This window comes from Oncorhynchus clarkii, chromosome 4 (assembly GCF_045791955.1).
Source record: "Oncorhynchus clarkii lewisi isolate Uvic-CL-2024 chromosome 4, UVic_Ocla_1.0, whole genome shotgun sequence".
NCBI lineage: Eukaryota > Metazoa > Chordata > Actinopteri > Salmoniformes > Salmonidae > Oncorhynchus > Oncorhynchus clarkii.
The window spans coordinates 10,044,853-10,056,180 of record NC_092150.1 but is presented as its reverse complement, the minus strand read 5'-3'; the positions used below and the strand labels follow the sequence as shown (position 1 = coordinate 10,056,180).

Sequence of the window (11,328 nt, the reverse complement as noted above, 5' to 3'; positions counted from 1 at the left end):
CGTAGAATCTCAATTCAACGGCTCAGACACAAGAGGCATGTGGCAGGGTCTACAGTCAATCACGGACTACAGGAAGAAACCCAGCCCAGTCACGGACCAGGATGTCTTGCTCCCAGGCAGACTAAATAACTTTTTTGCCCGCTTTGAGGACAATACAGTGCCACTGACACGGCCTGCAACGAAAACATGCGGTCTCTCCTTCACTGCAGCCGAGGTGAGTAAGACATTTAAACGTGTTAACCCTCGCAAGGCTGCAGGCCCAGATGGCATCCCCAGCCGCGCCCTCAGAGCATGCGCAGACCAGCTGGCCGGTGTGTTTACGGACATATTCAATCAATCCCTATACCAGTCTGCTGTTCCCACATGCTTCAAGAGGGCCACCATTGTTCCTGTTCCCAAGAAAGCTAAGGTAACTGAGCTAAATGACTACCGCCCCGTAGCACTCACATCCGTCATCATGAAGTGCTTTGAGAGACTAGTCAAGGACCATATCACCTCCACCCTACCTGACACCCTAGACCCACTCCAATTTGCTTACCGCCCAAATAGGTCCACAGACGATGCAATCTCAACCACACTGCACACTGCCCTAACCCATCTGGACAAGAGGAATACCTATGTGAGAATGCTGTTCATCGACTACAGCTCGGCATTCAACACCATAGTACCCTCCAAGCTCGTCATCAAGCTCGAGACCCTGGGTCTCGACCCCGCCCTGTGCAACTGGGTACTGGACTTCCTGACGGGCCGCCCCCAGGTGGTGAGGGTAGGCAACAACATCTCCTCCCCGCTGATCCTCAACACTGGGGCCCCACAAGGTTGCGTTCTGAGCCCTCTACTGTACTCCCTGTTCACCCACGACTGCGTGGCCACGCACGCCTCCAACTCAATCATCAAGTTTGCGGACGACACAACAGTGGTAGGCTTGATTACCAACAACGATGAGACGGCCTACAGGGAGGAGGTGAGGGCCCTCGGAGTGTGGTGTCAGGAAAACAACCTCACACTCAACGTCAACAAAACTAAGGAGATGATTGTGGACTTCAGGAAACAGCAGAGGGAACACCCCCCTATCCACATCGATGGAACAGTAGTGGAGAGGGTAGCAAGTTTTAAGTTCCTCGGCATACACATCACAGACAAACTGAATTGGTCCACTCACACAGACAGCATCGTGAAGAAGGCGCAGCAGCGCCTCTTCAACCTCAGGAGGCTGAAGAAATTCGGCTTGTCACCAAAAGCACTCACAAACTTCTACAGATGCACAATCGAGAGCATCCTGGCGGGCTGTATCACCGCCTGGTATGGCAACTGCACCGCCCTCAACCGTAAGGCTCTCCAGAGGGTAGTGAGGTCTGCACAACGCATCACCGGGGGCAAACTACCTGCCCTCCAGGACACCTACACCACCCGATGTCACAGGAAGGCCATAAAGATCATCAAGGACATCAACCACCCGAGCCACTGCCTGTTCACCCCGCTATCATCCAGAAGGCGAGGTCAGTACAGGTGCATCAAAGCTGGGACCGAGAGACTGAAAAACAGCTTCTATCTCAAGGCCATCAGACTGTTAAACAGCCACCACTAACACTGAGTGGCTGCTGCCAACACACTGACACTGACTCAACTCCAGCCACTTTAATAATGGGAATTGATGGGAAATGATGTAAATATATCACTAGCCACTTTAAACAATGCTACCTTATATAAATGTTACTTACCCTACATTATTCATCTCATACGCATACGTATATACTGTACTCTATATCATCGACGGTATCCTTATGTAATACATGTATCACTAGCCACTTTATACTATACTATGCCACTTTGTTTACATACTCATCTCATTTGTACATACTGTACCCGATACCATCTACTGTATCTTGCCTATGCTGCTCTGTACCATCACTCATTCATATATCCTTATGTACATATTCTTTATCCCCTTACACTGTGTACAAGACAGTAGTTTTGGAATTGTTAGTTAGATTACTTGTTATTACTGCATTGTCGGAACTAGAAGCACAAGCATTTCGCTACACTCGCATTAACATCTGCTAACCATGTGTATGTGACAAATAAAATTTGATTTGATTTGATTTGATTTGATTTGATTTGATTTACTTTCTAACAACTTTTTGGTAGCTTGTGAGCGTCATAGTGCAAAACATGTTACATGTGCATGTTCGATAGAGTCTCAGCTTTTCATAGATAGCTTTTAGTAGTTTGTAATTCAAACCATTCTGACTCTACAGATGTTTCTGTAAAAAAAAGACCCGGGCCTGGGCACCTTCGGAATCCGTCTTTGTCTCACAAACACAGCTCTATCTCAGCCCCCGTTAATCACACAGACTAACTCTTGGTACCACTGGATGGAGAAGACAGAGACAAATCTGATGGTACAACCCATACGTCTATAGCTAAAACACACAATGTTTAAAAGGGGGTAGAATTCAACACAAATAACCGGCTTTGAAATATGGATGGCTGTCCACCAACATTACGTCATATTTTACCTGTTGGCAACCAGCATCGTTGACCATTTTTCTCAATTGAGGAACCTAGCAATTCTCCATAATTAACATAATTTGATTGCAACAACTGTTGATGCTGAGAATGCAACACAAACCGGTGGTGCAAATGCTCTTTTCAAGATGCTCCACCTTGCTCACAACAACTTATGCACCAAGACTATACTTTCAGGGATCATTTCTATAGTGCGTTACTTGAGAAATGTGTGTCTAAAGTGGTAGATCTCGCTATCCATGATGACGATTCAAGATATTCCCATTCAGAGCATGAATCTGGTGGCTAGAAATGACTTTGCTCATTTTTCTTCCACCTTTGATGACTGTTCCTTGTTCTTCAATGAACGTGGATGAAGGGACTATGTTCTGAGTGGATGTTAACCATGTACAATAAAAACTACTGAAATGTCTCCCAAATCCTTATCGTTAGTAAAATAAGACCTCTTGAATCAGTCCTGAGACCCCAGCAATAATCTTTTCAGTTTTCTGGCTTTCGTTGATCTCCATGTCCAGCCCTTATATTTTGCTTCAAAATGAGGAGTTTTAAAATTTTCCTTTCAGGACAACCTTTGACCTTCATACGTAGAAGAACCTTGTACTTTCTAACAACTTTTTGGTAGCTTGTGAGCGTCATAGAGCAAAACATGTTACATGTGCATGTTCGATAGAGTCTCAGCTTTTCATAGATAGCTTTTAGTAGTTTGTAATTCAAACCATTCTGACTCTACAGATGTTTCTGTAAAAAAAAGACCCGGGCCTGGGCACCTTCGGAATCCGTCTTTGTCTCACAAACACAGCTCTATCTCAGCCCCCGTTAATCACACAGACTAACTCTTGGTACCACTGGATGCTGAAGACAGAGACGAATCTGATGGTACAACCCATACGTCTATAGCTAAAACACACAATGTTTAAAAGGGGGTAGAATTCAACACAAATAACCGGCTTTGAAATATGGATGGCTGTCCACCAACATTACGTCATATTTTACCTGTTGGCAACCAGCATCGTTGACCATTTTTCTCAATTGAGGAACCTAGCAATTCTCCATAATTAACATAATTTGATTGCAACAACTGTTGATGCTGAGAATGCAACACAAACCGGTGGTGCAAATGCTCTTTTCAAGATGCTCCACCTTGATCACAACAACTTATGCACCAAGACTATACTTTCAGGGATCATTTCTATAGTGCGTTACTTGAGAAATGTGTGTCTAAAGTGGTAGATCTCGCTATCCATGATGACGATTCAAGATATTCCCATTCAGAGCATGAATCTGGTGGCTAGAAATGACTTTGCTCATTTTTCTTCCACCTTTGATGACTCTTCCTTGTTCTTCAATGAACGTGGATGAAGGGACTATGTTCTGAGTGGATGTTAACCATGTACAATAAAAACTACTGAAATGTCTCCCAAATCCTTATCGTTAGTAAAATAAAACCTCTTGAATCAGTCCTGAGACCCCAGCAATAATCTTTTCAGTTTTCTGGCTTTCGTTGATCTCCATGTCCAGCCCTTATATTTTGCTTCAAAATGAGGAGTTTTAAAATTTTCCTTTCAGGACAACCTTTGACCTTCATACGTAGAAGAACCTTGTACCTTCTAACAACTTTTTGGTAGCTTGTGAGCGTCATAGAGCAAAACATGTTACATGTGCATGTTCGATAGAGTCTCAGCTTTTCATAGATAGCTTTTAGTAGTTTGTAATTCAAACCATTCTGACTCTACAGATGTTTCGGGAAAAAAATAGACCCGGGCCTGGGCACCTTCGGAATCCGTCTTTGTCTCACAAACACAGCTCTATCTCAGCCCCCGTTAATCACACAGACTAGCTCTTGGTACCACTGGATGCAGAAGACAGAGACAAATCTGATGGTACAACCCATACGTCTATAGCTAAAACACACAATGTTTAAAAGGGGGTAGAATTCAACACAAATAACCGGCTTTGAAATATGGATGGCTGTCCACCAACATTACGTCATATTTTACCTGTTGGCAACCAGCATCGTTGACCATTTTTCTCAATTGAGGAACCTAGCAATTCTCCATAATTAACATAATTTGATTGCAACAACTGTTGATGCTGAGAATGCAACACAAACCGGTGGTGCAAATGCTCTTTTCAAGATGCTCCACCTTGATCACAACAGCTTATGCACCAAGACTATACTTTCAGGGATCATTTCTATAGTGCGTTACTTGAGAAATGTGTGTCTAAAGTGGTAGATCTCGCTATCCATGATGACGATTCAAGATATTCCCATTCAGAGCATGAATCTGGTGGCTAGAAATGACTTTGCTCATTTTTCTTCCACCTTTGATGACTGTTCCTTGTTCTTCAATGAACGTGGATGAAGGGACTATGTTCTGAGTGGATGTTAACCATGTACAATAAAAACTACTGAAATGTCTCCCAAATCCTTATCGTTAGTAAAATAAAACCTCTTGAATCAGTCCTGAGACCCCAGCAATAATCTTTTCAGTTTTCTGGCTTTCGTTGATCTCCATGTCCAGCCCTTATATTTTGCTTCAAAATGAGGAGTTTTAAAATGTTCCTTTCAGGACAACCTTTGACCTTCATACGTAGAAGAACCTTGTACGTAGAATCTCAATTCAACGGCTCAGACACAAGAGGCATGTGGCAGGGTCTACAGTCAATCACGGACTACAGGAAGAAACCCAGCCCAGTCACGGACCAGGATGTCTTGCTCCCAGGCAGACTAAATAACTTTTTTGCCCGCTTTGAGGACAATACAGTGCCACTGACACGGCCTGCAACGAAAACATGCGGTCTCTCCTTCACTGCAGCCGAGGTGAGTAAGACATTTAAACGTGTTAACCCTCGCAAGGCTGCAGGCCCAGATGGCATCCCCAGCCGCGCCCTCAGAGCATGCGCAGACCAGCTGGCCGGTGTGTTTACGGACATATTCAATCAATCCCTATACCAGTCTGCTGTTCCCACATGCTTCAAGAGGGCCACCATTGTTCCTGTTCCCAAGAAAGCTAAGGTAACTGAGCTAAATGACTACCGCCCCGTAGCACTCACATCCGTCATCATGAAGTGCTTTGAGAGACTAGTCAAGGACCATATCACCTCCACCCTACCTGACACCCTAGACCCACTCCAATTTGCTTACCGCCCAAATAGGTCCACAGACGATGCAATCTCAACCACACTGCACACTGCCCTAACCCATCTGGACAAGAGGAATACCTATGTGAGAATGCTGTTCATCGACTACAGCTCGGCATTCAACACCATAGTACCCTCCAAGCTCGTCATCAAGCTCGAGACCCTGGGTCTCGACCCCGCCCTGTGCAACTGGGTACTGGACTTCCTGACGGGCCGCCCCCAGGTGGTGAGGGTAGGCAACAACATCTCCTCCCCGCTGATCCTCAACACTGGGGCCCCACAAGGTTGCGTTCTGAGCCCTCTACTGTACTCCCTGTTCACCCACGACTGCGTGGCCACGCACGCCTCCAACTCAATCATCAAGTTTGCGGACGACACAACAGTGGTAGGCTTGATTACCAACAACGATGAGACGGCCTACAGGGAGGAGGTGAGGGCCCTCGGAGTGTGGTGTCAGGAAAACAACCTCACACTCAACGTCAACAAAACTAAGGAGATGATTGTGGACTTCAGGAAACAGCAGAGGGAACACCCCCCTATCCACATCGATGGAACAGTAGTGGAGAGGGTAGCAAGTTTTAAGTTCCTCGGCATACACATCACAGACAAACTGAATTGGTCCACTCACACAGACAGCATCGTGAAGAAGGCGCAGCAGCGCCTCTTCAACCTCAGGAGGCTGAAGAAATTCGGCTTGTCACCAAAAGCACTCACAAACTTCTACAGATGCACAATCGAGAGCATCCTGGCGGGCTGTATCACCGCCTGGTATGGCAACTGCACCGCCCTCAACCGTAAGGCTCTCCAGAGGGTAGTGAGGTCTGCACAACGCATCACCGGGGGCAAACTACCTGCCCTCCAGGACACCTACACCACCCGATGTCACAGGAAGGCCATAAAGATCATCAAGGACATCAACCACCCGAGCCACTGCCTGTTCACCCCGCTATCATCCAGAAGGCGAGGTCAGTACAGGTGCATCAAAGCTGGGACCGAGAGACTGAAAAACAGCTTCTATCTCAAGGCCATCAGACTGTTAAACAGCCACCACTAACACTGAGTGGCTGCTGCCAACACACTGACACTGACTCAACTCCAGCCACTTTAATAATGGGAATTGATGGGAAATGATGTAAATATATCACTAGCCACTTTAAACAATGCTACCTTATATAAATGTTACTTACCCTACATTATTCATCTCATACGCATACGTATATACTGTACTCTATATCATCGACGGTATCCTTATGTAATACATGTATCACTAGCCACTTTATACTATACTATGCCACTTTGTTTACATACTCATCTCATTTGTACATACTGTACCCGATACCATCTACTGTATCTTGCCTATGCTGCTCTGTACCATCACTCATTCATATATCCTTATGTACATATTCTTTATCCCCTTACACTGTGTACAAGACAGTAGTTTTGGAATTGTTAGTTAGATTACTTGTTATTACTGCATTGTCGGAACTAGAAGCACAAGCATTTCGCTACACTCGCATTAACATCTGCTAACCATGTGTATGTGACAAATAAAATTTGATTTGATTTGATTTGATTTGATTTGATTTGATTTACTTTCTAACAACTTTTTGGTAGCTTGTGAGCGTCATAGTGCAAAACATGTTACATGTGCATGTTCGATAGAGTCTCAGCTTTTCATAGATAGCTTTTAGTAGTTTGTAATTCAAACCATTCTGACTCTACAGATGTTTCTGTAAAAAAAAGACCCGGGCCTGGGCACCTTCGGAATCCGTCTTTGTCTCACAAACACAGCTCTATCTCAGCCCCCGTTAATCACACAGACTAACTCTTGGTACCACTGGATGCTGAAGACAGAGACAAATCTGATGGTACAACCCATACGTCTATAGCTAAAACACACAATGTTTAAAAGGGGGTAGAATTCAACACAAATAACCGGCTTTGAAATATGGATGGCTGTCCACCAACATTACGTCATATTTTACCTGTTGGCAACCAGCATCGTTGACCATTTTTCTCAATTGAGGAACCTAGCAATTCTCCATAATTAACATAATTTGATTGCAACAACTGTTGATGCTGAGAATGCAACACAAACCGGTGGTGCAAATGCTCTTTTCAAGATGCTCCACCTTGATCACAACAACTTATGCACCAAGACTATACTTTCAGGGATCATTTCTATAGTGCGTTACTTGAGAAATGTGTGTCTAAAGTGGTAGATCTCGCTATCCATGATGACGATTCAAGATATTCCCATTCAGAGCATGAATCTGGTGGCTAGAAATGACTTTGCTCATTTTTCTTCCACCTTTGATGACTGTTCCTTGTTCTTCAATGAACGTGGATGAAGGGACTATGTTCTGAGTGGATGTTAACCATGTACAATAAAAACTACTGAAATGTCTCCCAAATCCTTATCGTTAGTAAAATAAAACCTCTTGAATCAGTCCTGAGACCCCAGCAATAATCTTTTCAGTTTTCTGGCTTTCGTTGATCTCCATGTCCAGCCCTTATATTTTGCTTCAAAATGAGGAGTTTTAAAATTTTCCTTTCAGGACAACCTTTGACCTTCATACGTAGAAGAACCTTGTACTTTCTAACAACTTTTTGGTAGCTTGTGAGCGTCATAGAGCAAAACATGTTACATGTGCATGTTCGATAGAGTCTCAGCTTTTCATAGATAGCTTTTAGTAGTTTGTAATTCAAACCATTCTGACTCTACAGATGTTTCTGTAAAAAAAAGACCCGGGCCTGGGCACCTTCGGAATCCGTCTTTGTCTCACAAACACAGCTCTATCTCAGCCCCCTCTGGTGGCTAGAAATGACTTTGCTCATTTTTCTTCCACCTTTGATGACTGTTCCTTGTTCTTCAATGAACTTGAATGAAAACTATACTTTCAGCGATCATTTTATTAGTTATTTACTGTGTTGACACAATGACTTATCAATGACCCAAAACCAGATCAATTTATCAATTTATGTCGCTCTAACTGCCCTGAATGCCTCTGCTGATTCTACAGCTATTGTATGCTGTAATTATGTGCCTATGAACCAGCGTTATACTGTTAGCCCTGAGGCGGTGTGCATCTCACCCTGCACTAACATAATTAAGATCAGCATGTCTACTTCTGCTAGGCTTCCCTGTAAACCAATGAAAATAATCAAACATCTCAGAACAGTGCTAAAAACAGCCCACATTAACATATGTAGCTTAAGAAACAAAGTTCATGACATCAATAATTTGCTTGTAACAGATGACATTCATAATTTCGGAAAATCACTTAGATAATACCTTTGATGATACAGTGGTAGAAATACATGGTTATAACATCTACAGAAAATATAGAAATGCCAATGGTGGAGGTGTTGCCATTTATATTCAGAACCACATTCCTGTAAATCTTAAAATTGTTCTCATGTTAAATAATATTGAAGTAATATTGTTACAGGTTCATTTTCCTCACCTAAAGCCCATTCTTGTGGGAAGCTGCTATAGACCACCAAGTGCTAACAGTCAGTATCTGGATAACGTGTGAAATGCTTGATAATGTATGTGATATCGACAGAGAGGTATATTTTCTGGGTGATTTAAATATGGACTTAAACTTCCCACTCAAGAAATAGCTTTAAACTGTAACTTGTGCCTGCAACCTGGTTCAGGTTATCAGTCAACCTACTGTATCAGGGTAGTTATAAATAGCACAGGAGTTAAATCATCAACCATTTTATTGATCACATCTTTACCAATGCTGCAGACATTTGCTTTAAAGCAGTATCCAAATCCATTGGATGATCACAACATAGTAGCCATATTTAGGAAAACCAAAGTTCCAAAGGCTGGGCCAAATATACTGTATAAGAGGTCATACAATAAGTTGTGTAGTGATTGCTATGTTGATGATGTAAAGAATATTTCCTGGTCTGTGGTGTGTAATGAGGAGCAACCAGACACTGCACTTGACATATTTATGAAATGTCTTATTCCAGTTACTAATAAGCATGCACCAATTAAGAAAATGACTGTAAAAACTATTAAATCCCCATGGATTGTTGAGGAATTAAAGAATTGTATGGTTGAGAGGGATGAGGTAAAAGAATGGGATATCAGTCTGGCTGCACAACAGATTGGCAAACATACTGCACATTGAGAAATCATGTGACTAAACTGAATCAAAAGAAAAATAAACTATATTATGAAACAAAGAAAAAAGATTTAAAGAATGATAGTAAAAAGCTTTGGAGCATCTTAAATGCAATTTTGGGCAAAAAGACAAACTCAACTCCATCATTCATTGAATCAGATAGCTCATTCATCACAAAAGCCACTGATATTGGCAATTACTTGAATAATTTTTTTCATTGGCAAGATTAGCAAACATAGGCATGACATGTGAGCAACAAATGCTGACACTACAAATCCAAATATAACTGATCAAATTATTTAGAATTTTGAAAAAAAGGTATTGTTGTCTATCAACAATGACAAGCCACCGGGGTCTGACAACTTGGATGGAAAATTACTGAGGATAATAGCGGTCGATATTGCCACTCCTATTTTCAATATTTTCTATCTAAGCCTACTAGAAAGTGTGTGCCCTCAGGCCTGGAGGGAAGCAAAAGTAATTCCACTACCCAAGAATAGTTAATCCCACTGTACTGGCTCAAATATCACCGACCAATGAACCTGTTACCAACTCTTAGTAAACTTTTGGAAAAAATTGTGTTTGACCAGATACAGTGCCATTTTACTGTAAACAAATTGACAACAGACTTTCAGCATGCTTATAGGGAAGGACATTCAACAAGCATGGCACTTGCACAAATGATTGATGATTGGCTGAGAGAAATTGATGATAAAAAAATTGTGGGAGCTGTTTTGTTAGACTTTAGTGCGGCTATTGACATGACGATCATAGTCTGCTGATGGAAAAACGTATGTGCTATGGATTTACACCCCCTGCTATATTGTGGATAAAGATTTACCTCTCTAACAGAACACATAGGGTGGTCTTTAATGGAGGCCTCTCCAACATAATCAAGGTAGAATCAGGAATTCCCCAGGGTACCGTTCTAGGCCTCTTATTTATTTTTATACTAATGACATGCCACTGGCCCTGAGCAAAGCCAATGTGCCTATGTATGCGGATGTATGCGGATGACTCAACACTATACACGTCAGCGAGTGAAATCACTGCAACACTTAAGAACTGCGCTTAGTTTCAGAATGGATGGCAAGGAATAAGTTAGTCCTAAATATTTAAAAAACAAAAAGCATTTTGTAGTTAGGACAAATCTTTCACTAAACCCTAAACCTCAACTAAATATTATAATGAAGAAATAATGATGAAGATTTTAGATATTCCTTTCAGAGCGTGTCTCGTGGCTAGGAGTGACTTTGCTCATTTTCGTTCCACCATTGACGACTGTTGTTTGTTCTTCAATGGGATTTGGATGAAGGGAACATGTTCTGAGTGGATGCTGATCATGTTAAAATAAATGAAAATAGCTGTTGACTCTGAGAATGCAACACATACCGGCGGTGCAAATGCTCTTTTCAAGACGCTCCACCTTGATCACAACAACTGCTCCACCAAGATGATACATTCTATGATCACTTCTACAGTTATTTACTTCAGAAATGTGTTTCTAAAGTGT

The 11,328-nt window shown here is 42.4% G+C and overlaps 4 non-coding genes and 1 pseudogene across 4 annotated transcripts; all 5 read left to right on the top strand.

Moving 5' to 3' along the window:
• The first annotated feature begins 2,690 nt into the window (after positions 1-2,690).
• LOC139408193 (small nucleolar RNA U3) lies at positions 2,691-2,906 on the top strand. Its single transcript, XR_011634243.1, has one exon. It is a non-coding gene; the product is annotated as a small nucleolar RNA U3 (small nucleolar RNA).
• A 787-nt stretch (positions 2,907-3,693) lies between these two features.
• LOC139408119 (small nucleolar RNA U3) lies at positions 3,694-3,909 on the top strand. The gene has a single exon (XR_011634178.1). It is a non-coding gene; the product is annotated as a small nucleolar RNA U3 (small nucleolar RNA).
• Positions 3,910-4,697: 788 nt separating this feature from the next.
• Positions 4,698-4,913, top strand: LOC139408192 (small nucleolar RNA U3). Its single transcript, XR_011634242.1, has one exon. It is a non-coding gene; the product is annotated as a small nucleolar RNA U3 (small nucleolar RNA).
• A 2,913-nt stretch (positions 4,914-7,826) lies between these two features.
• Positions 7,827-8,042, top strand: LOC139408191 (small nucleolar RNA U3). The gene has a single exon (XR_011634241.1). It is a non-coding gene; the product is annotated as a small nucleolar RNA U3 (small nucleolar RNA).
• Positions 8,043-10,952: 2,910 nt separating this feature from the next.
• Positions 10,953-11,146, top strand: LOC139408120 (small nucleolar RNA U3; annotated as a pseudogene).
• The last annotated feature ends 182 nt before the right edge of the window (positions 11,147-11,328 follow it).